At 50.1% G+C, this 24399-nt stretch overlaps 1 long non-coding RNA gene across 1 annotated transcript; it reads right to left on the reverse strand.

Moving 5' to 3' along the window:
• Positions 1 to 16830: 16830 nt before the first annotated feature.
• Positions 16831 to 23781, reverse strand: LOC142929642 (uncharacterized). The gene is made up of 2 exons (XR_012945832.1): positions 18402 to 23781; positions 16831 to 17909 (listed from the first exon to the last, which is right to left on the reverse strand). It is a non-coding gene; the product is annotated as an uncharacterized LOC142929642 (long non-coding RNA).
• Positions 23782 to 24399: the final 618 nt, after the last annotated feature.

Below are 24399 nucleotides of genomic sequence, written 5' to 3' on the forward strand. Positions count from 1 at the left end.
TTGCTCTGGCTGCAACTCTCTTTAGCTTTGATGGAGAACCGCAGACGCGATGAACCGAACACAGGTCAAACGCTCCAGGTAGTTACTGCGTGGTATTTAATCTACAAGCTGACAAACTCGTCTTACTTTACCAGGTAAGGCCCACTGAGCAGTATTGCTCTTTGCTCAGAGGCGGCCTGGACCAGCAGAAATGATTGCTCAGCGAAGTGGCTTATCACGTGGACATTTATAGCAGCCAAATACTCTAAACGTGTGATGTTCATTCTAAATATGGAGGGGGGAAACGGAGGACCCGGATAAAAAAAAATCCACGCAACCACGGGGGAGGAGAGAACATGCAATCTCCAAATATTCAGGGTCGGGATCGAACCTACGACCTGTACACCAGGCGAGGAAGTAAACATCTGTCCACTGTGGCACAACGGTGATGCAGCATCATATGGGACGGTGGTAATGTTACAACGCCTACGTGTGTGTAGGTCATAGGCATTGTTACGATAGATCTGTGAGCCAACACTGCAATCGTGTTTGGATGATGCTGCTGCTGAAGATGATGATAAATAAACAGACATTGCATCTCCATCCTTCATTATTCTTTCCACGTAGAAAAAAATACAATAATATTCTTTTGATTTAAAGCTTTCGTGACTGCAGTAATTCATATTCTTAGTTTTTATATATATTATATATATTTTATTATTTTGTTGTTTCCCTTCAACGTGACTTTACCGAAAAAACTAAGATAATAATAATATTCTTTACAAAGTGCTCTTTAACCGCCCATACATACTCGAGAAGCTGATAATATATGACATTCGTACGTCTGTCCCTCCATATACAAGAAGTGTATAGATTCTTTCAGAGATCCCATCAGCCAAATGGCCCTTCTGGGAGTGCAATAATATCAGCAGCATTGGTTCAACGCGAGCAGAAACCTGCACCAGTGTCAACATTGTCTCATCAGCAGACTTTCGCTATGCTTGAACCACAATGCTAGGCAAGGCCCCCCCGGCCATTAAAGGAATCGGCGACGTTTCAGGTCAATGGCCCTCTTTCAAGGCACATAATTGAAGAAGGGCCATGGATCAAAATAGGACACTTTAAATGATTTCCTTTTGAAGACCACGCGCCATCATTATTGACGAGTGTGTTGAATGCTTTTGTTGTTATTTGGGCTCGTGCACGCAGCAGCAACAGCAGCATGGCCAAGTACACTTCTTTCATGACGATCATGTTGACACTGTTGGTAAGGAAAAAATGATGACGTCGTTGTTGAAGCTACTGCTGCTGCTGATGCCGCCTTTGATGATGATGGTGATTAGGACAACGCTGTTAAACATGATTGACGGCGACGACGATGCCTGCTGATTACTATGACGGGGGGAAAATATAATTGGAACGAAATCTTCGTACAGAAGCAGGGACTTGTAAGCAAATGGTACTTTTGGGTCAACAGAGATGCAGTGTAAATGCCAAGTTCATTTTATGGAACAATGATCAGTAGCCGCAGTTCGCGGGGGTTTGCTCTAATTAACTTGTGGTGCCCAGCCAACTCTAGCAGGGGCCCTCTTTGAAATTGAGTGTGGCTGCCCACTTGTGTGAATGCATGCGTGCGTACGTGTGCGTGTACCTGTGTTTGTGTGTACATGTGCGGGGGAGCGGTGGTGTTATGGTTAGCGCACTGCGCTATGAAACCCGTTGACCCGAGTTCAATTCCCGATAACGGCCAACACCAGTGAGGATTATCGGAATCGGTCCTGGGCCTCCGCTAGGTCGACTCAACCTCAAATGAGTACCTGGTGTGGTGTGTAAACATCGCCACACAGGAGATAAAGGCAGCCTGGCGTGATGCTGGCCACTCACCCCCTCGTGTGTCCTTCCGGCCATCATAGGTGCTCGCGAACAACACTTGCCTCAACAGTCTTTTCAGACTATACGGGGGATCTCTGCCTTTGTCTGTGTGTGAGCACATGGGAGATGAAGCGGACAGTGGTGCCACACAATGAAACAAATACATAAGTTCCAAGGGCGGTGTATGAATGTCACCATTTCTGGGGCGTGATGTTGGTCACTCCCACGTGTACCGTGCCGGCCTTCGTAGGTGCTCGTTAACGGCACTTGCCCCAACAGTCTGTTGAGGCTATACGAGCAGGGGGGGATCTTTGCCCTTGTCTTTGTGTGCATATATATGTGGGCGTACGTGCTTGCGTGCGCGTGCAGGCTTCTCCATTCCTTCGAGCAATGATAAACAAGACCCTCTGTCGGTGTGAGACACGGACACATTCAACCCCTGCCAAGGTGCCGTTCACGCGTCACTGGCAGAGTCCCGCACCGCCGAGGTAAAGAACAAACAGAGACGCGGAATAACGGAGAGGAAGACAAACACAAACAGCACGCGCCTCGACGCTCCTGGCCCTCAGCAGCCACACGGCGCAGAGCAGCGAGCCAACAGCGTTCTATTAACGCACGGCATTTGACAGCCCACGTGACATTTATAAAATGTATTTAATCGTTTCTCTATGTTTCCAAGTATTTCGGGGGGCGGGGAGGTGGTGGTGGGGGGGGTGGTCTCTCTCGCGCAGGCGTGTTCCGTTCACAATCACTTTTATTTTAAACAGACCGCCGCCTTGCACGAGTGTGGCTGCCTTGACCTTTGAGCTAAAAGTACGGCCCAACATTTCCCTCCCCCACCCCCTCTACCCGTCTCGCCACCATTTCAGTCTCTCCCTTGTCCCGCGAGCACGCACGGACGCACGGACACACGGGCACACGGTCACACGGGCACACGGACACGCAGACACACGGACACAAGGACACACAGACACACGGACGCAAGGACACACGGACGCACGGGCACACGGACACACAGACACACGGACGCAAGGACACACGGACGCACGGACGCACGGACACACGGACACACGGGCAGACGGACGCACGGACAGACGCCGTGCCCTCATCAGCGGGAGCTGTGTGCGTAGGCGGCCGTCTGGTCTGTCGGCACGCGCGCACTCCCCAACGCAGCCGAGGTGGCACCGAGGCCGAGGTTCGACTCCCGTGCCACAGGCCCCGTGGTCGCGTCGTTGAAACGCGACACGCTGGCGGGGATGGGGGGTGGTGTTCAAATTTTACCAAGATTCAACAACGCGAATGATTCGATGGCACCCATATCGATCGTCGCCACCCCCCTCCCCTCCACTACTAGCAGACTGATGCCCGCGTTGCAGGGCAGGTGCCGAGTCAACCTCGTGCCGCACACGGATGGCTGCCACTGGGGGTGCCCGTGAAATGTGTTGAGACGATCTGCGATACGCTGCGAGACTTGTCCCGGCGTAAATGCAACGAGTCGTTTTGTACAGCGTCGTTGTCGTTGCTTTAGAGCTGCTCGTTGTTGTTGTTGTTGTTGTGTTTAGCGGTGTTGTCCTCCCCCCGCTCTTCCGATTAGCACGGTTGGCTACGCACGGTGCCAACGTCGCTGTGAAACTACGGACAAGCAGGAATACAGGGGCAGTCAGGCGCTCAGCTGAAACAAACAATTACCCAAGCTTTACGGTCCTCTATATATTAAGATATTTCCGCTAATTCATGAACACGGCTGTAATGGGTTCTCAAAGAGTAGCGAGTTGATGGTCTCAGCTTAGTCGTAAATTTGAATGCTCGGTGCTTTTGTCAATCCACTGTTGGATCAAAACTTCCCCATGCCGTGTCGATCACAGGGGGACTTGTTCGACCATCCTTCACCACACCGGTCAGTACGAGTTAGTGAATGAGGAGCCCAGGACTGATTCGTACGCACAGCGTATGAGTTGCCAATGATCTTAGCCGAGCTGAGGTCACAGAGTTCACAGCACAGTGTGCTGATCACTCAGCCACTGCTCCAATTGTTCATTAATTACAGCAACATATATATTCCCTTTAGTCTTTCTCTAAATTTGGGTCATGGCAACTCGGATTATAATTATTAGAAATGCTGGTTTTCATCGGCATGCACTGGGCAATGTTTGCAGCGCGTCTTTAAACTGAGTCTCGAGTGTGACTATAAAGCAACTGAAGTAGTAGCTCACACGTAGTCGGAGATGATGATGATGATGAGGATAATTATCATCACAATACCGATGGAAAAGATGATAACAATGACGGTTATGATGAAAACTACGACGATGATGATGATGTTGGCAACAATGATGATGCTAATTACGATGATTAAACACACGAGTTGGTGACGCTACTGCTGCTTCACTGGCAGTGGTTCACAACCCCGACACACCCGTCGACAACACCGTGGCGTTGAAAGGAAAACAAATATACAATCGACGTTTCGGGCAATGCCCCTTCTTCATTGCGCGTGGTGATGATGTGAATGTCAGCGATGATGATGACGACAATTAGGACAGACGACGATGATATCGGTGACATTCTTCCCCACTCGTTGAACGAGGGCAACATCTCTCTCTGTGGCCGCGGGAGGCAAGGGTTTGGGGGTGCGGGAGCTCACCACGACCCGGCCTAATCGCGCCTCCCTGGAGGGTTCGCCAGCCTTTGTCTCGCTCTACATTTGTTTGTGTGGGTCGTCGTTCACGTGCATTTATTTTTCTTAAAAGATGTTAGCGTCAGGATGTAATTTATCGACGGTGTTTGTGTGTGTGTGGATGCGTTACGTGTTTGTGTATCTTGGTGGGTGTGCTAATGTCTAAGTGTGTGCGTGTGTGTGCTCGCGTTTTCGTGGTGTTGGCCACCCACCCCCTCATGTGCCGTGCCGGCCTTCATGGGTGCTCGCGAACGGCACTTGCCCCAGCCCTCTGCGCAGGCTGTACGGGGGATCTCTGCACTTGCTCGCGTGGCGCGAGCGGTCGTGTAGCGGTTAGCGCACTCGCTTCGCTATGAACCCGGCGATCCGAGTTCGACACCAGTTACGATTATCTGAACCGGTCCTGGTCCTCCCCTAGGTCGACTCAGCCTTAAATTAGTACCTGGTGTGAGTGTAGACATCAGCACCGGGGATTCAAAGGCGGCTGGGTGTGGTGTTATGCACTCGTGCGCCGTGGCGGCCTTCATTAGGCGCTCGCTAGCATCACTCGCTCCAACAGTTTGTTAAAGGCGAAATTTGGGAGCTCTTTTTGTATGGGTGTGGGAGTGGTGGCATCCAAATCGATCTCCCCGTACGCCATACTCAACAAGGCTGCATAGAGAAGTTTGGTTACACGTGGCCGGGCAACACAACAAATTGTCGATGGCGCTCTGTGCCATCACACAACAGCGTGATGGGTTATTAAGACCCTGCCTTTGATATTTTACTCCCATGCAGAGGAGTGGTCAGCACACCGGTAAGACAGACAGAAATTGCCCAAGCTCTGTGGTACTATATTAGGATGTTTGGCCAATTCCCTTCATGAGTGTTAATACGTGAAAATAATTAGAGAATTAGCAGGGAATACAATGTGCGCTTGGACACCTACGGGCTCTCTGCCCATGGACCGTGATGATGATGATGACAAAAAGCAGGTGCCCCAAGTATGAATAATGATGGCCAGTGACTGCACCATAGAGCCCAATGCATATCCGGCAGGAACACATAGCCAGTGAACTCAAGCACGTACACCAAGCTCTAAAGGCTAATGGTTACTCCGACTACACAATCCGCAAAGCTATCACTCCAACCATGATGAACGACCCTCTTGAGGAGCCATTCAAAACCATCACTTTACCCTACATTGCGGGGATCACAAAAAAGATCTCCAAAATCTTGAATAAACACAAGATCCAGGTCCGATTCAACACATTTACATAAAATCCGTGATCTGGTTCCGTCTGTTAACGATGTGATTCCGGACATACAGTACCCTGGCGTCTACAAACTAAGTTGCCTCCGTGGTAGTAGTTACATTGGAGAAACTAAACGACATGTCTCGGACCGCATCCGTGAACACAAAGCAGACTTAAACACGGTAGGACCAACACCTCGGCCGTGGCAGACCACTGTTATAATTCAGTAGGCTCACATGACATTGACTTCTCCAAGACAGAGGTTATCTGCAAGCCATCTGGCTACCATGAGAGATTCGTTCATGAGGCTATCCACATATACATATACAAACACAGAGACAATTTCAACCGAGTAGATGGATTCTGGCTTAGCAATCATTGGAAGGATTTGATAAACCATTTCGGGTCTTAATTGATTGTTCACGCTTACGGTGGCTTTCAGACCGCATGCATTATTTTCGTCTCCCCCCTCCTCTTTTCCAAACATAGATGGACTCGTCCATCTGAATAAACTGCCAAATCGCTCTCCGTGGTACTGACGTTAAAAAACCCGCCACTTTTTAAACATTTTCTTGCTGTGGTTTTCACACCTGATGGTGATTGCTTGTGTTGCAGTCGAAACCTCGTGAGAATTTTATTGTTTTATATTTTTATTATTTTATTGTTTCCCTTCTACGTGACTTTACCGAAAGAACCAAGAATATGAATCCCTGCAGTCACGAAAGCTTTAAATCAAAGTTTCAGGGTAATTGCTAACTGCGAGACGTCGCGAGCGTATCTGTGTGCGTGTCTTGTGTGATCACATCACGATGCTGCAAGCAGAGCGGGAATAAAATTCCGATAAAAAAAACAAAAACTGAGCGAAGAAATCAACGGAAGACTAAACAAAACAAATCCCTCCCACTCGTGCGGAGGAGCTCCGCTCTCCTTGCCCAACCTTCTCCACGCTTCCCTGTCCTGCTCCATCTCCCATCTCTCTTTCTGCTCCTCGGGCCACCGTGTCCGATCGCACCACATCTCCCCCCACCCCCTCCTACATCTTCTTCTGCCTTCCTCCTCTTGATCTCTTTCCTTCCACTTGCATCACTCGCCACCTTCTGACCCACATCATTTTCCTGTCGTCTCTCAACATGACCGAACCACACCAGCCTTCTCACTCTCTCTCTCTCTCTCATCTTCTCTTTGATTTTGACCACCTTGCGTCTTCCTCATACTTTTTAATTTCTCACCCCCACCGCCCCCCCCCTTCCCCGTGGTCCTTTCGTGTTAAACCCATTGTCGCTTTCTCACTAAACTTAACAAAAAATAACTCTAGATTTGAAGCTTTCGTGACTGCAAGGATTCATACTCTTGCTTTTATTCGGTCAAGTCACGTAGATAAAATAAAACAAAATAAAAATAAAATCACGACGTTTCGGAGGCAACACAAGCTTCCATCAACACAAGACGGAAGCTTGTGTTGCCTCCAAAACGTCGTGATTTTCTTTTTATTTTGTTCTATTTTATTTTATCTACGTGACCTGACCGAATAAAACCAAGAGTATAAAAAATAACTCCCCCGTGCAACTCCAGCGAGCGCTTTCTGCGCGGAATAAAACAAAAATCCGAGGGCACAAACACACGATCCACTTTGAACATGTTTATCTGGATCTCACGCTTGCTCTTTCCATTCGAGTTATTGAAAAAATAAATCTCTGCAAAGGAATTGTGTCTTGTTCGAGGCGCCAGCAAAGTCGCCGACGTACACGCGCCTGTGATTCGGGGCTCAGGATGCACGGGGGTTGGTGGATCGCGTGGAGATTTGTGAAGCTCCTAAACGAGATATATATTGTTTTATTTTACCAGGTAAGGCCCCGCTGAGCTATATAGATCTTTTTCAGAAGCGACCTGGCCATCACAAACGATAAGATCAACCAAGTGGCTAAGATCATCATGTTGGAAATTGAGAGCAGTCAAATAATCTAAACGCGTGATGTTGATTCTAAATGTGGAGGAAAAATACAGCGCACTGGGAGAAAAATCCCATGCGACCAGAGGGAGAGAGACACGCAAACTTCAAATATACAGCAGGCGCCAGGGTCGGGATCGAACCCGCGACCTTGTGTATACCAGGTGAGTCAGTTATCATCTTGCCACCGGGTTATACACGTCTAGCGCGTTTGTTCATGTGGCAACTTTATTATTTCGGCTGTGGCGTTTGGTGGAGGGGGGTGAACGACACAGCACTGCAATTTGAATCATGCAATCTGACCCAAAAATCACTGCGTTGAGCTCTAAATTGTGGCCAGGTCGCTTCTTAAATAGAGCCATGTAGCTCAGTGGGCCTCACCTGGTAAAATAAACAATAATAGTTGATAGTTTTTAGCAATCCCCAAACGTTAAACAAATCGATCACGATCAGCAACTTCGTCGCTAAACGTGGGCGGAATGCGCGTGGCGCTCGAGTGATAAGCGTCGGCGCGTTTGCGTGTCAGCGTTCATGTATCCGTGCTGCCTTCGTCGGGTGGAGGGAGGACGGCACGACACAGCGTCGGCCACTGCCCTCGCGCGGCGATCTGACCGCACACAAAAGAGATCGACTGTGCGATGTGGCAACGTCGGCGGGTGCGAGGCAGCTCGCGATTGGAGGCCAGGTGAACACTGCGCACTCGGCCAAGAACCTCTCCGAAATGAACGGCATTCGTAAGCGCGCGTCTGGTGATACGTAACCACACGCGCACGCGCGCACGCGTTTGTTAAAATAGACCGGCGTTCAGACGCGACGCCGCATACATTCACAAGGCTGCCAGTGTTTTTGTATATACATGTTGGCATCCCATGGCAGCATGAGTTGATACGAGCTGCGCCTCTGAATGGCTGAATACATCCCACGGCGGGGAATCGGCCAACGTGACGATCGCTGTGTTAAAGATTCAACGATGCGCGCAAATTCACGTGAACATCGTTGCCGCGTATTTGTTTATCTATCAAAAAAAAAGACTGGCCCGAGTCTTGCCACGGTGGGCACGCCTGCGAGATGTTATCGCTCTCGCTTGATATGCAGGAGGTTCGTGGGTTCGATCCCGAGAACAGTGAGTGAAATATAACGTGACTGCGGGTGGACAATCTGCGCTCTCATAATAATAAACAACATTGATCGTTTGACTTCATGGCCCAGTTATTTGACTCACTGGCAATTCCACTGGACAGCATTTCCCCCAAGACAGCCGCCCTTGACACTAATGGCACGTGTTTCGTGGATTATTGTGGAAGGATATATATATATATTTTTTTCAAAACGAAGACTCGCTCGTGTATATAAAAAAAAATCCAAAAATATCCATTGTAGACGGTAAGCGGCGTGGACTGAATTTGAAGAGAAAGCGGCATTCTGCTCGCACGAGAGCGCGTTGGTGTCAGCAGCAGCGGCGGTGGCAGCGCCCTCAGATCAACATTTCGAGAGGGGCCCGTTCTTCGTCTTCATACCAAGGGTAACGGCAAAGGCGCAGCCCTGCAACTGCTCGCTCACGTACGCCGCTGGCGGAACGGCCTCCGCAAGAGGGAGCTCTCGACAGCCCCTCTGAGACGGGTGTTTTTTGGCCGACCCTTTCGACGCTAGCCCAACGTCTCGCAAGAGGAGGGAGTAGCCCACATTTTACCCCACCGCGGGCGATCAGCCGTACGACGAACCGCGGAGAAACCGTTTAGACTGCCAAGTGGAGAGCGAGAGAGGTGGGGTTGTCACCATTGCGTCACCTGCCATTCCGGGAGATCGAATCGAACCAGCAAACCTCTGCACTGCAAGACCAGCCTGCCAAACATTACACCGCAGCAGTACTCGAAGGGGTACCGCGGTGGCGAGATGTTAACTACCTCGCCTGGTGTACAGTCGAGCGAGGGTTCGATTCCGATCCCAGACGCCTGCTGTATATTTGGAGTATGCAAGTTCTCCCTGTGTTCGCGTTGATTTTTTTTTCGAGGTCCTCCGGTTTTTCCCTCCACGTTTAGAATAAACATGGGTTTAGAGTATTTGGTTGCAATCAATTTCCACGTGACGATAAGCCACTTCGTTGAACTATCATTTGTGGCCAGGTCGCTTCTGAAACAGAGCTGCATAGTTCAGTGGGCCTTACCTGGTGAAATGTCAAAATACAAATAAACTAAGTCAGAAATAAGGCAGAGGAGTCTTGGGAGAGTGCGTGGAGGGGAGCGGGAGGAGATAGGCACTGGGAGTCCACGGGGACCTTGATGAAAGTGAGCGTGATGCTGCAGACGATTATGGGGGTGCGTTACGAGTCACTGGAGACATATATTTCTCCTTTCGCTATCGCTATGAATACATCGTGGCATTTTTCACGGCGTTCTTTAAGGTATTTGTAGCTCGACTCCAGAGAGAAGATAAATTTCGACATTTTTAACAACAACCTTTAACATTGGCTGTGTATCCAGGACGGGCAGGGAAGCATGCTCAGAGCCAACGTCTTTTTCCCACATCATCAACATCAGCAGTCATGGTCGATCCACTGCTGGATGAAGGCCTCCCAAAACCACCAGCGTCTCTCACGACTCGGCGATGTAACCCTCTGTCTGCAATGTGATCATCTTACATCCCCTTACATCCCCTTACATCCTTTTACTCTTTCAACAACACCTTTACAATCCTCCTACATTCAAACTTTGCGAGATTAACTTTATCTTTCCTCCAAAATACAATAATAATTCGTATTTTTACAATTGTTGTTCTGAGCTTGTGTCCCATCCAGGCACCTGCTATAAAGAATATGCTATTTCCCAGAATGTCGCCTAATATATATAATTTTTCCTTTAAAGGCTACAGTGCTTTTGACAAATGTGTTGAGATATTTCATTATCATCATCATCCATGATCGATCCACTGCCGGATGAATGCCTTCCCGAAAGCCGTCCATACTTCACCACGCCTGTGTGACCATACTTCACCACGCCTGTGTGACCATACTTCACCACGCTAGTGTGACCATACTTCACCACGCCTGTGTGACCATACTTCACCACGCCTGTGTGACCATACTTCACCACGCCTGTGTGACCATACTTCACCACGCCTATGTGACCATACTTCACCACGCCTGTGTGACCATACTTCACCACGCCTGTGTCACCATACTTCACCACGCCAGTGTGACCATACTTCACCACGCCTGTGTGCCATACTTCACCACGCCTGTGTGACCATACTTCACCACGCCTGTGTGACCATACTTCACCACGCCTGTGTGACCATACTTCACCACGCTAGTCTGACCATACTTCACCACGCCTGTGTGACCATACTTCACCACGCCTGTGTGACCATACTTCACCACGCCTGTGTGAAGTATCCTCAAACAGGCGTGTCACCACGCCTGTTTGAGGATACTTCACCACGCTTGCCAATGTGGGTTCATCAAAGCGTCGGTTCAGATAACACTTGAATCAGAATCAGATAACGGGGGGTGTGGGTGGCGATTACCACTGCTCCGCTACTCTTGCCCTCCCCCCACCGCCACGGAATAATTGATGATCGAGATTAAAGAGAGTCGACGATATCAGCGCAGCCCAGTGTGCTCTACCTCTTGCCCGATTTCCTTGCACAAACACGGCAGCGAGGAACGGGCGAAGGCTGTGTAAACACGTGGGAGAATCATTTATTGAAGCTGTGGAGTTGTTTTTTTTTTTAACGGGCAGTTCACAGTGACATTGGCGTTGCAAGGAAAACAGAATTCTTTTGGTCAGTGCCAGGTGTCCTGAAATCTAAAATAGTAAAAAAAAAAAATCTGCCACCTCAATGTTTATTCAGGCCCCCTTCTTGTGGGATGCTTTCCCAAGTTGCGAACGAAGGAAGGAAAACCGTGCCCACGCGCGGATTCTCTGAAACGCTTTCCAAAGCCGCGCTCGTTGCTCAGGGGTTGTTTCGTTCCGCGAAAGTCATTTGACCTCTCCGAGGCGCGCGACGAGGCGACGGGGCACGCGCGGTGCGCCGGGCGAAGTGGACCCTGGCCCTAAAGGCTTACCCATTCTTTCGTCAATTCACCTTACTTTCCATAGTGGTAATCCTCAAGAGCAACGCAAACTCTTAACTAACATCAAAATGCAATCCGTATTGGGTAATCTTGATCAAGCGAAAAAAAGAGCATTTACGCAGTTTGTCGATGGAGACTCAAGGCAAGATGATAAACAATGCAGTTCTTCAGGAACTGGTGGATTTGCACGATGGGATTTTCGTACGCAGACACACACACAACGCACGTTTTAGTATCGTTGTTGTTTGCATTTTTCATTTTTCCCCTGGGCCTACGCTCATTCCTCTGTTGTGATGAGTTACCTTGTAGATTGACACATTTGAGTCAGTGGCGGGTGCAGCGAATGCTGAAAGGGAACCACGTTCGGGCACTGAGCAACATTGGCATGGAATCCTCGGAACTGCGAGTCAAACAAGCGAGGCAACCTCACGCAAGCATTCCCTCCCTCCAGATACCGAACGCGGAGGAGAGGTGTGTATGGTCACGGAAGCCCTCATGGCCCCTCCAGGCATTTGTCAAAACATCAGTGGATTGGGAAATGTCTCGTACAAGAACTTGTAACAGGCATGACATGCCGGAGGCTCACCAGACTTGCCAGTTTACTCACCAGCCCCTCATGAATATGCGCCAATAACTCACCAGATTAACAACTGTCTCACTCATCATGCCAGAACCTCACCAGATATGCCTATAACTCACCCGACTCACCGCCAATTACTCACCAGCGCATGCCTAGAGATGCCAGTGGTACAAATCTAAACCTGCCAACCGAAGACAGATGCCAGTCCGAGGGCTGCTCTGCGTCTGTCCATGTCTAACCTGGAAAGGTGGAAACGCGAATGGTCGAGTGAATAGGTGAGCAAGTGGGTGGGTGAGCGAGTGGATGGGTGAGCGAGTGGGAGAGAGAGTGGTAGGATTGCCTCTTTCTCCGCTGGTCAAACCCGAACACATCGTTCAGTCAGCACGAGGTCTATCACCAACACTTGCGCGGAACAAGTTAACAAAGTTTCAACACAGCACGTGTATACAAACGCAACCGTACACAGCCAACCGTGCTCATCAGAGGTGCGACGCCGGCACCAGCATCTGGGTCTGAATCAATTCCTGCTGCCACCCGACACGCAGATGCCACTTTCTTTTTCGTCAAAACTGGACATTGAGGTGGGGGTTGGGGAGGGGTGACCCTACCTCTGGTGGCTGCAGGGGTCACGCAAACCCGTTCCGTGCAACGGCTCGCACCTATCGCAATAAAAAATAAAAACCGCTCCGACTCTTGCGCAGGCTGATCGCGCCCGCGTGTGTCGCGAGCTTCGGAAGCGACGTGGAGCCGCTGAAGAGACGCGTGGAGAGAAGGCCTTCCCAGCAGACTCGCTGGACCCCTGTGTTGGACCCAGTCGCCACGGCAACAGCAAACGCAGCGGCCACGTGCGCGTGCACGCACACGCCGCAGCTGAGAAGCTCATTAGGATACAGTAAGAAAACATCTCTGAACACATCCCGTTAGGATTAGGCGACTTGGGGATAGACATTCTACCCATTTCCATGCCGTGAGATAAAATATGCAGCGCGGGCTGCGGAAATTTATCATCGTTAATGTATCTTCAAAATGAGCACAACTCTGCGATGAGAGCCAGCCCACCATGCATATACGAACGACTGGTGCATAGGCATCTTTACAAAATCATTGCAAAGCCATTGTGTCGTCACAACGAGCTAATGTCTACCCATTATGTCGTCACAACGAGCTAATGTCTACCCATTTTGTCGTCACAACGAGCTAATGTCTACCCATTATGTCGTCACAACGAGCTAATGCCTACCCATTGTGTCGTCACAACGAGCTAATGTCTACCCATTGTGTCGTCACAACGAGCTAATATCTACCCATTGTGTCGTCAAAACGAGATCATGTCTACCCATTGTGTCGTCACAACGAGCTAATGTCTACCCATTGTGTCGTCACAACGAGCTAATGTCTACCCATTGTGTCGTCACAACGAGCTAATGTCTACCCATTGTGTCGTCACAACGAGCTAATGTCTACCCATTGTGTCGTCACAACGAGCTAATGTCTACCCACTGCTGGACCAAGGCCTCCCTTATGACGTCGTCGTCATCTCTCGCATCGCAGTGATGCCCCGATCCATCTCGCCGCTGCGCACTTCCGACGCTGCTGGACATCTGTGAAAAAAGAGATTTATAGCTCATCGGATTCCTTCTGCAGTCTAAATAAATACTCTGATCTCATCGCTCCGTCTCTACGGTGGCCTTCCTCTCAGGCACGGCTAATCCCGTTTTGTTTATTCCAGTACCCGTGTTTGAATTCCAGTCCAGGGCTGGCAAGCCCCGCTGGTCCATACACACCCGTAAACACCGCTAGACCAATGCACGTCCATGCAGAGTGACCTATACACAAACCCATACAGGAGAGACAATGTCTCCTTCATATATATCTCTCTCTCTCCACATGAAGACGAAGGGTATCTTTAACACAGTCCATTGGCCCTACGGCCTTCTGGGAGTGAATAATTTCTGAAGCATTGATTCATTATAAGCCAAGCTCTGGGCAAGTTTTCTCATACAGCATATCATCAGCAGTCAAGCTTTCAGGAATCAATGCTGGTGTACTGCCATACGCGGTGATTTATACACACCCATGAAATCTACTAGTCCATGCACACCCATCGGGAGAGATTAATATACAATTAAAATTTGCATTTATACTGCAGGAATCCGATGAGCTGTAAAGCTCTTTTTCACACATGTCCAGTAGATACCCTCGTCCACGCACACCCATACACAGTGATATATAGACCCAAATGCAATCCACGAGTGCATTCACACTCTTACCGTGCAAAACCATTGATATCGCGCTGATACGATCCGTCCACGCTCACACCTGCATGCCATCAAGCAGACGTGTGACTCGTCACGAGTAAGAGACGTCCGCTCTCTGTTATTTTTAACCCGACTTCCGCTCACGCAGCCTCGAGTGTCGTGGAGAAGGGGAGAGACGAAGCTCATCCATCCCGGGGCGTTCTGGGTGAGCGAGGCTCGCCGCGGCTCGCTACCCGCACGCACGCACGGACACGCACGCGGATAAGCACCAACGTGGGTGCGCAAGACAAAGGTTCCGCTGTGTTGTAGCCTTAACAGATTGTAGGGGCAAGTGCTTCAAGCGAGCAACAATGAAGGCCGGAAATTTACACGAGGGGGGTGGGTGGCCAGCACCACGGCCGATCGCCTTTGTCTCCCCAGTGGCGATGTTTACCCCCCGAACCAGGTACTCATTTGAGGCTGAGTCGACTTAGGGGAGGCCCAGTACCGGTTCAGATAGTCGTCACCGGTGTTGGCCGTGAGCGGAAATCGAACTCGGGTCGCCGGATTCATAGCGCTAACTGCTACACTGCCGTACGTGCACGTACGCACATGCACACACACGAGTTGAACATGTTCACGCAGACTCACATGGACACATGCATACGTTCACTTGCATGCCTGCAGGCACACACACACATACATGGAAGCTTGCAAAGAATGCATGCACGTACAAGCTGCCATGGGTTTCCTCCAGGTAGTCTGGAGTTTTTCCACTTGTACGAGGCCGTGATGAATTGGCCAAACGCGTCAACAATGTCTCTGCATGTGGCTTTTGCCTGTACCACCGGGCAACCCGGCAGTATCTGTTTGACTGGCCGCAGCCTGCTCATGAGAATTACAAAGGTGAAACCAATCCCCGAGTCTGCCTGCTTAAATATAAATTAATGCTCCATCCATGCACATCCTGGCTATATCGCTGAAATCCACACTGCGTCAACCACATCATTGGACTGGATGAGGAACCGTTGCATTAATTTACGTCGATCATTCAGAAAACAAAGACAGATAACAAAACAACTGTGTTGCTTTTCACAATGCCATGCGAAAGGAGAAGAAGAAGAAGGATATAAATGGTGCTGTGCAGCATTCCTCCAGAGGCCAATAGATGGTGGATGTGTTTGTTTTTCATTCAGGTGTGTTTGGTGGTGACACGTATCATTGTTGGTGTCTTTCCCGCATGTATTAAGTGTTCGCGCTCTACAAAGATGGCATACGAGACTTGTTACGCAATGCCGCTGCACTGCTTTCTATTACATTTTATTCCGTGCGTATGCTGGCAAAATGTTCAGTTCAGGAGCTGAATGCCAATATCGAGGTCTGTTGGCCGCGACGAGAGGACTTCAGGAGAGAGTTCTCGTGGTTCTGCTATTCCTCCTCCGTTGAAGGAGCGCAGACTCCAGTGGGGTTCCTCTGCAGTCCATAGTTTGAGTTGCATGGCCGCAGTCGCACCGTGATTTGCCTTTAATATGCCACTGATGGAGATGTGACCATCGGCCTGGCGATGTTGTGATGAGGTTGATGGTTGCACCGGTGTCTTCGTCGTGGAACGCCAAAGCCAGGAGGTGCGACGACGTTTGGATCTCGAGTGAGGGGTTTATTCTGTCCGAGCTGCTCCACTCTGCTCGTCAGCGTTCTCCCAGATCTGGGTGACATTCTAGGGTGGTGACAGCAGCAGCGCTATTCCAGAAGGGGCATCGGTACTTGAGTTTACGGCGAGGTCCATTGCTGAGGTCTTGGCCGACCGATAGGTTGTTATTGGTAAGAAAACGTGTAAACTGTCCTCCATTTAAAGGGACCCATGGAGTTTGTCGTAGGGGCCTTGCCTAAAACGCCAGACAATCCCAGAAGCATTAGTTGCCCAGGGCCACGTCCTGCCGATGAGGCTCAGAGAAGTTGAAACCAGGCAAAACAAGTTTTCTGCTCAGAAAAAAATCGCTCGGAAAACATTGACCCAGAGGACTGATAGACTGCCGACGGACCGAAGAGTTATTTAACTAAAAAACAAATCTGGTTATGAAACAGATCCGTTTCTGGGCACGTATTTATTAATTTATTATTGTTGTATTGCCCTCCTGGCAGTTACACGTGAGACTGAGGTCTCTTTTTTTCATGGGAGACCTGCGATGGAAGCAACGCAACCAATACAACTCAACGATGGGTTCATAACAACATTTTTTTTAAAGTTCAAGCCACGTTTATTTGGTTAACCAGGTGAGAACGCAAGAGACCAGGATAAACTCATTTGCAAGAGTGACCTGGGTCAAGGTTCTGTCAGCACGAAAAACAAACATTCGGCTGCCACTCAACATTCAAGTTTGTTATTTGCAAGGTCTCACCTCCTGGAACTTATTCGATTGCCCGTTCAACTGAAACCACTGCGGAGTGGCAAGCATGCATCACAGTCAAGTACGCAAAGAGTCATCGTGCAGAGGCATATGCGCAGAGAAAACTACTCGCAGATTAGAACGACATTCCCCGCAAAGTTTACGCTTCCACCAAACTTGACCGATTTAGAGGAGCGTGTGATCCAAGCACATTGAAATTTCACAGTTCCATTTACGTATTGAGTGGCATCGTTATAAACGCGAGTAAGACGTTCAAAGGCGATTTAAAAATAACAAAACAAGGTCAGTCCAAGTCACTATTGGGAGCCGAATTTTGGTTAACGGTAGCTGCTGTACAATAAAATAGCAACAACTTCCGTTCACCACTAAGTGACAGTGACGCCACCACAGCGCTTGTGCCATACCAGGTGCACTTGGAGGCCACGTGAAGTGTCGAAGGCCCGCTGGCAGGTGGTCAGGGAACAGATCCAGGTGAGCTATGGGTTGACTGACTGAGATGATGGCAGATGACTGTGTATGTCTATATGTGATGACTGTGTATGTCTGCATGTGATGACTGTGTATGTCGGCGTGTGATGACTGTGTATTCTACATGTGATGACTGTGTATTCTACATGTGCGCATATAGTGCACATAGCCTGGCACAAGCACCGTGGTGACGCCACCGCCACCTAGTGGCAGGTGGCGGTTGTTGTTGTTATTGCTATATCGACATAAACACATATGTATTGTGCTCGTCACACTGGTAACCTGTAATAGAGCAATTCACAGCTGCTATGTCAACCGATTGTGGAACGCAGGCCTCTCCATGCCATTGTCGATCACGGTGCTTGTGCTGAACATACTTCACCACGCTGGTCAGTGCAACTTAGTGAAGTGGTGAGGCTCTAATCAGCCTGCCCTGGGTAAACACGCACAACAAAAATACGAAGATAGTCATGGAAAAAAACATCGGGTTGACACGCGCGATTCAATATCCGTGCCGATGTTAATCGAGGCATTGCTACACCCGGCATATGTAGGTAGCCCATCATCTTGTGATGTCATCCAGCAGTGGATTGACAACAGGTCTTTAGTTTGTCATCCTTCCCCCGCACCTCCGGATTAACGCGGTTGGCCACGTACGGTGCAAAAAAAGTTCAACACACATTGACGCTAACAAAAGAAGCTCTTTCAAAACTCACAATCCTTTCAGCTATTCATTGTTTTTTTCAAGACATACATTCTACAGGTTCATTGAGCTACTGATGCCAGCCCCCCCTCATCGCCGCTTCTTCCCCCAAGCCAAGGTATAAACACCAACTAGAGTTACCGAACACACGTTTTAGTCGTGTTGAAATGACAGGCACCGGGACTGGAGCGAGAGGCGGAATGCATGCAGCTTATTACCAACCTCGTCCTTCCGCACGTGTGCATCACGGCCATCCTTCACATCAGCCACAGGGCGCATTCCCCTCCCGCTGTGCCATTGCCACCCCCCCCCCCCACTCCTACGGGGGGGTCACAGGCACACCGTGTCACACCGTGTGTCACGCAGTGTGTCACACCGTGTGTCACACCGTGTGTCACACCGTGTGTCACGCACGCTCGCACACCTCGCTCCCCGACTCGCACTCTAACGCGATGCGCACCAGGGTCGCCCCCATACGGCGACGAGTCCACGACGTGGAAAAGGTAACGGCGCGGCCCTGCGATTGCTCGCTCACGCCGCTGCTGGAGGAAGGGCCGCCACCGCATTGAGCTGGAGAGCAGTCACTCTGGAGGGTGATTTTCTGGGGGCCGCATTTCCACGCTGTCCCAAGACGTCTTCGAAGTGCTGGTGGGAGTACCCACACTTTAGCCCGCTACGCGCGATTGACCGATGAACTCCCTGGTGTGTGCTCATGCTGCTGGGTGTACAGAGGCGAGCGGGGATGAAGCTGCCACGACGGGAGATGGTACCGGCGACCTCTGGATTGCACGTGCAGCCTGCTCACCACCGTACCTCTGTGGCAGCATCGCAACGCAGGTGTATCACATGGTATAAGGTCCGTGCTAATCGCATGTTCCGTTTTGTAAAAAGCTCAAAAATAATAATAGGTTAGAACGCGTGAGATTGGGAGAGTCGAACTTGCAAGAGTTAACCGGTGCTGTTAGTGAGCACCTATTAACTTCATGCTCTGCTACAAATGCACTTGCACATGAACACATACACACACATAGACAAAGGCCCACCGTATAACCTGAAGTGATTTTTAGGGCAAGTGCTGTTAGCGAGCACCTATGAAGACCGGAATTGTACACAAGCGGGTTGGTGGCCAGCACCACGCCCGACCGCCATTGTCTCCCCAACAGCGATGTTTAAACCCACTGCACCAGGTGCTCATTTGAGGCTGAGTCGATCTAGAGGAGGCTCAATACCGGTTCCGATATTCGGCACCGATGTTGGCCGTGAGCCGGAATCGAACTCGGTTCGTAGCGCAGGATGCCAACCGCTACGCCACCGCTCCCACACTTCACAGGCACACACACGCTCACACGAGCTCACCCGCGTGCGCACGATACTGGAGGATGATGCTCCACAGGGCACGCTGCGCAAAGTGCCTCTGCGCGTGAAGGATTAGCGAAGCACCACAGTGTCACGGCTCCCAAGGGGGTGGTGGTTGTGGTTGGTAGTGGTTGTGGTTGGTAGTGGTTGTGGTTGGTAGCGGTTGTGGTTGGTAGTGGTTGTGGTTGGTAGTGGTTGTGGTTGGTAGTGGTTGTAGATGGTAGTGGTTGGTAGTGGTTGTAGTTGGTAGTGGTTGGTAGTGGTTGTGGTTGGTAGTGGTTGTGGTTGGTAGTGGTTGTAGTTGGTAGTGGTTGTGGTTGGTAGTGGTTGTGCGGGCACCTCTGTGCGGCGGTGCGGGCGCGGAGACGCCCTTGACGCAATGCGGCGACAACCTATCCGAAGACATCTGTCTGTCCTTGACAAAACTCCAAAAAAAAGTCGACAATAAACAATGCCCCAATAGGAAAACAACTCAGCAGGCAACATTGAAGGGAATGGCCCTTCTTTATTGAAACGTTAGATTTAAAAAACACACTCAACACGTTTGTCACACTGTAGCCTTAAAAGGAAAAAAAAAACAGTTACGAGAGACGACCTTTTGGGCGATGCCCCATTCTTTATAGCCTCTCTACCCATGTACCACGAAGAAGGGCCATTGCCCGAAACGTCGCCTAGTATGTATATATTTTTTAGGCCGCAGCATTTTAGACTAATGCGCTGAGTGTTTAACATACACAAGGCTACTCAACAGACTCGACATCAAATCAATTCCCCGTAGAACAACCGACAACGTGGCAGCGAGCTAACATAGAATGTCATCAAATCAGGGAGCAACGCTTTCTGCCATGCTAGTGGCCCCGGGACTATTGGAAGGAGCTGTTCGGACAAAACGAGTTTGCATATTTGGAAATGAATCCGTCTAGCGCCGCATTGCATCTCCAACTTTTGAGCAATACTTAAAAAAAACTTTATATTAAATTTTTGTTCTTATCAGATCGTCTTTCCGAGAGTCATCGTGTTCCCTCATCACAGATGGATAGTTGAGTTAGTGTGGGTGAGTGTGTGAGTGGGTGGGTGGGTGAGAGAATGAGTGGGTGGCTGAGTGTGGGTCCTGGCTTTGCCGAGGGTGAGTCCCTGACAGCAACACAACCCCAACTTTCATTAGTATGGGATCATCTCAACACAACTTTACACAACTTTCATTAGTATGAGATCATCTCAACACAACTTTACACTCAACTTTCATTAGTATGGGATCATCTGAACACAACTTTATACTCAACTTTCATCAGTATGGGATCATCTCAACACAACTTTACACTCAACTTTCATTAGTATGAGATCATCTCAACACAACTTTACACTCAACTTTCATTAGTATGGGATCATCTCAACACAACTTTACACTCCATCCGTATGGGATCATCTCAACACAACTTTACACTCAACTTTCATTAGTATGGGATCATCTCAACACAACTTTACACTCAACTTTCATCAGTATGGGATCATCTCAACACAACTTTACACTTCATCCGTATGGGATCATCTCAACACAACTTTACACTCAACTTTTATCCGCATGGGATCATCTCAACATGTCGGTATCACGCTGCCTCGTTCCAGACCGACTGGCGTAGCTCAACCTCGGTTGGAAACAGTTGAAGGTTGACAGTGTGCAGAAATCGTAATACGATTCAATTAAAAAAACAAAAGAAGCTTTAGCTCAAAGTGGATCTACATTATGTTCACACACACGCGTGCGTATGTGTGTGTGTGTGCGTGTATGCGTGCGTGTGTGTCCGGCAAAACAACCCCCTACCTCCTCGCGGTGCCGGACGGGCAACTCTGTCGTGGACAGTGCTGTGGGGGGAGGACCAATTCAGATTGGCTCCTCCCCTCATGGCGTCTGTGTCCACCAGAGGGGCTAAACGGGGGCTCTGGACGGGTGGGAGGGGTTGGTAACCCCTCCACCTTCAAAAATGTACCACTAAACCACGTCTAAAATATCTAACTAATAAGCTTGTGCCGGAGGCCCCGGGGGGACAGGCGTCTATGACGTCTCCTGGCCAAACCCCAATTGGCGGAGTCAGGAGATTGAATCTCTACCCTCGGGGCTGCTCCAGAAAAAACGAAAAGCCACTTCGTGTGGCCAGGTGGAATGTTCGAACGCTCACTGCGAAGGAGAGGCTGCCACTCCTCTGTCGGGAGCTGGACCGGTACCGTCTGGATCTCTGTGGCATTCAGGAGGTCCGGTGGACCGGTTCTGGCTCCTGCCACCATGAGGGGTGGACAGTCCTCTACTCGGGGCAGCAGACTGCCAAACAACAGGGTGTGGCTCTTCTTTTGAACACAAGAATGAAGGGGGCATGGGAGCATGGCGGTGAGGTGTGGGAAGCTGTAAGCCCCAGGCTACTTTGGGCTCGCCTTCCCATCAACCGGAGGTGAGGAGTGGTGGTCGTGGTTACTTATGCCCCCACCGAAGACGAACATCCGTGGAGGGATGCAGGCAAAGCCGATGAGTCAGATGCCTTCTATGACCTCCTGTCACAGGTGCTGGCTAAAGTGGCCCCTCGGGATAGAGTCATCTTATTGGGTGACTTCAATGCCCGAGTTGGTCATGATGCTGGCACCTGGTCTGGAGTGATTGGAGGGCATGGGCCAGATCAGCTCAATAACAACGGTAGGAGGCTGCTAGATTTTTGTGCAGCCCATGGTCTTGTAATTACCAACATGCTGCTCCGGTATTGGCGCATCCACGCAACATCATGGATGCATGCCGGGTCCAAGCAAGAACATCTGCTGGACTACATAGTGACGGACCAGCGGATGCGAGCCCATGTCCTTGACACCAGGACCTACCGTGGAGCTGATCTGCCTTCTGACCATCGACTTGTCATCTGTAAGATGCGCCTGCCATTCTTCCGCTCCGATGGTGGGTGTACACCCAGGACCCCATTCCAACCTAAAGTGGCTTCGTCTCAGTTATCTGATGAAAGTTGCAAGCGAGAATTTCATCATGGCTTGCGGCTGGGGTTGGCATCGTCCCCCACCTCTCCTGATGTCGAGGGTAAATGGGCGAGGTTTAGGACTGTCCCTCATGCAGCTGCATTGACTGCTTTGGGTACGCGGTCCAGACCTCCCCAGAGACCCTGGCTGACAGGGGAGGTGTTCAGGATAGTTGAGAAAAAACGACAGGCCCACTGTCATCGGCTACAGAATCCCTCGTCAGAGAATGAGGAGGCTTACCACACCCTTTGCTCGGAGGTTCGGAGAGCCGTGAAGCGCTTCAAGGATGGGTGGTGGTCGTGGGTTGCTGAGGAGATGTAGTCTGCCTCAGTGGCCCGCGATCACAAATCTCTATTTAACTCCATCAAAAAAGTAACCTGCAGCACCACACCTATCACCATCATTAGGGGAAAAAACAGTGATCCAATCTCCGACCCCCAGGAACAGGTTTGCAGATTTGCTGAGCATGAGAAAACATCGTGGCACAAAGTGGGGATGACCCTGCTGAGGCTGCGGTGCCTCAAATATTGGAAGAAGTCACCCCCTGTGAGTGGCTGGCTGAGGTGCCATCTGTTGAGGAAGTACTGAAGGCGATCCGGAGTCTGAGACCAGGAAAGGCAGCGGGCAGAGATGATCTTCCAAGCAAAATACTGAGGGAGGGTGGCGTTTGTGCACAGACTGCCCTATATGACATCATAACAACAGTCTGGACCACTGGACGGCTTCCGCAGGATTGGAAGGATTCCCTGGTGGTCCCCCTCTTTAAGAAGGGGGACCGCACAGACTGTAACAACTACAGGGGTATCTCACTTCTCAGTGTGCCAGGAAAGGTCCTGGCAAAGATTATTCAACATCGCCTTGCCAGGCACGCTGAGGAGAGGCTTGCGGAGCCCCAATGCGTTTTCAGGAAAGGGCGGTCCTGCACAGATGCCATATTTTCTGTCCGTCTGCTACAGCAGAGGCGTAGGGAATTCCAGCAAGACCTACATCTCTGCTTTATTGACCTGGTCAAGGCCTATGATACCATCAGTAGGCCTGGGCTCTGGGTTGTTCTTCATGCTTTTGGAGTCCCTGACCCTCTGCTCACGATCATTAAGGACCTTCATGATGGTGAGCAGGCCCGGGTAAAACTACGTGGCCGGGAGTCAGAGCCATTCCCTGAACACCTTGGGGTGCGACAGGGATGTCCTCTGGCTCCCACATTATTTAACATCTATTTTGACCACGTAGTTCGTGAATAGCTGTACCGGGGGAATCTCCATATCGTACAGATATAATGGGAGGCTGATCGATGCCCGGGTGCGGTCAAGGGATGGCTCCCTATTACTCAACCACGTTATGTATGCCGATGATTTGGTAATATATGCTCATTCAGAGGAGTTGGAGACGCTGCTGCTGAGACTGGAGCGTACCACTAAGAGATGGGGCCTTACCATCAACCCCACCAAAACTAAGCACCTGCCTGGGTATTTTGTACCATCAGACACTCCACCCCCATAACTCCCAATCGGTGATGGGGCAGTTTTGGAGAGAGTGGAGCGTTTCCCATACCTGGGCAGTGTGCTTATGGCCGGCACCAGTTTAACAGCAGAGGTCTCACTCCGAATCAGTCGAGCGGCAATATATTTTCATCGGTTGTGTAATGCTGTGTGGAAGCTACCTGGTCTGTCGCTCTGCAATAAGCTTCAGGTCTTCTCGACCACGGTCATTCCCTCCCTTCTCTACGCTTGCGAAACGTGGACCCCCCTAATGGAACATCTTCGCCGGTTATAAACATTTAGGCTAGCCTGTCTACGATCCATCCTGGGTTTAACCAGGCTGGATTGTGTGAGGAGCTCACAAATTCTTGAAAGAT

Source organism: Petromyzon marinus, chromosome 32 (assembly GCF_048934315.1).
Source record: "Petromyzon marinus isolate PM22_M1 ecotype Great Lakes invasive population chromosome 32, UKy_Petmar_22M1.pri1.0, whole genome shotgun sequence".
Lineage (NCBI taxonomy): Eukaryota > Metazoa > Chordata > Hyperoartia > Petromyzontiformes > Petromyzontidae > Petromyzon > Petromyzon marinus.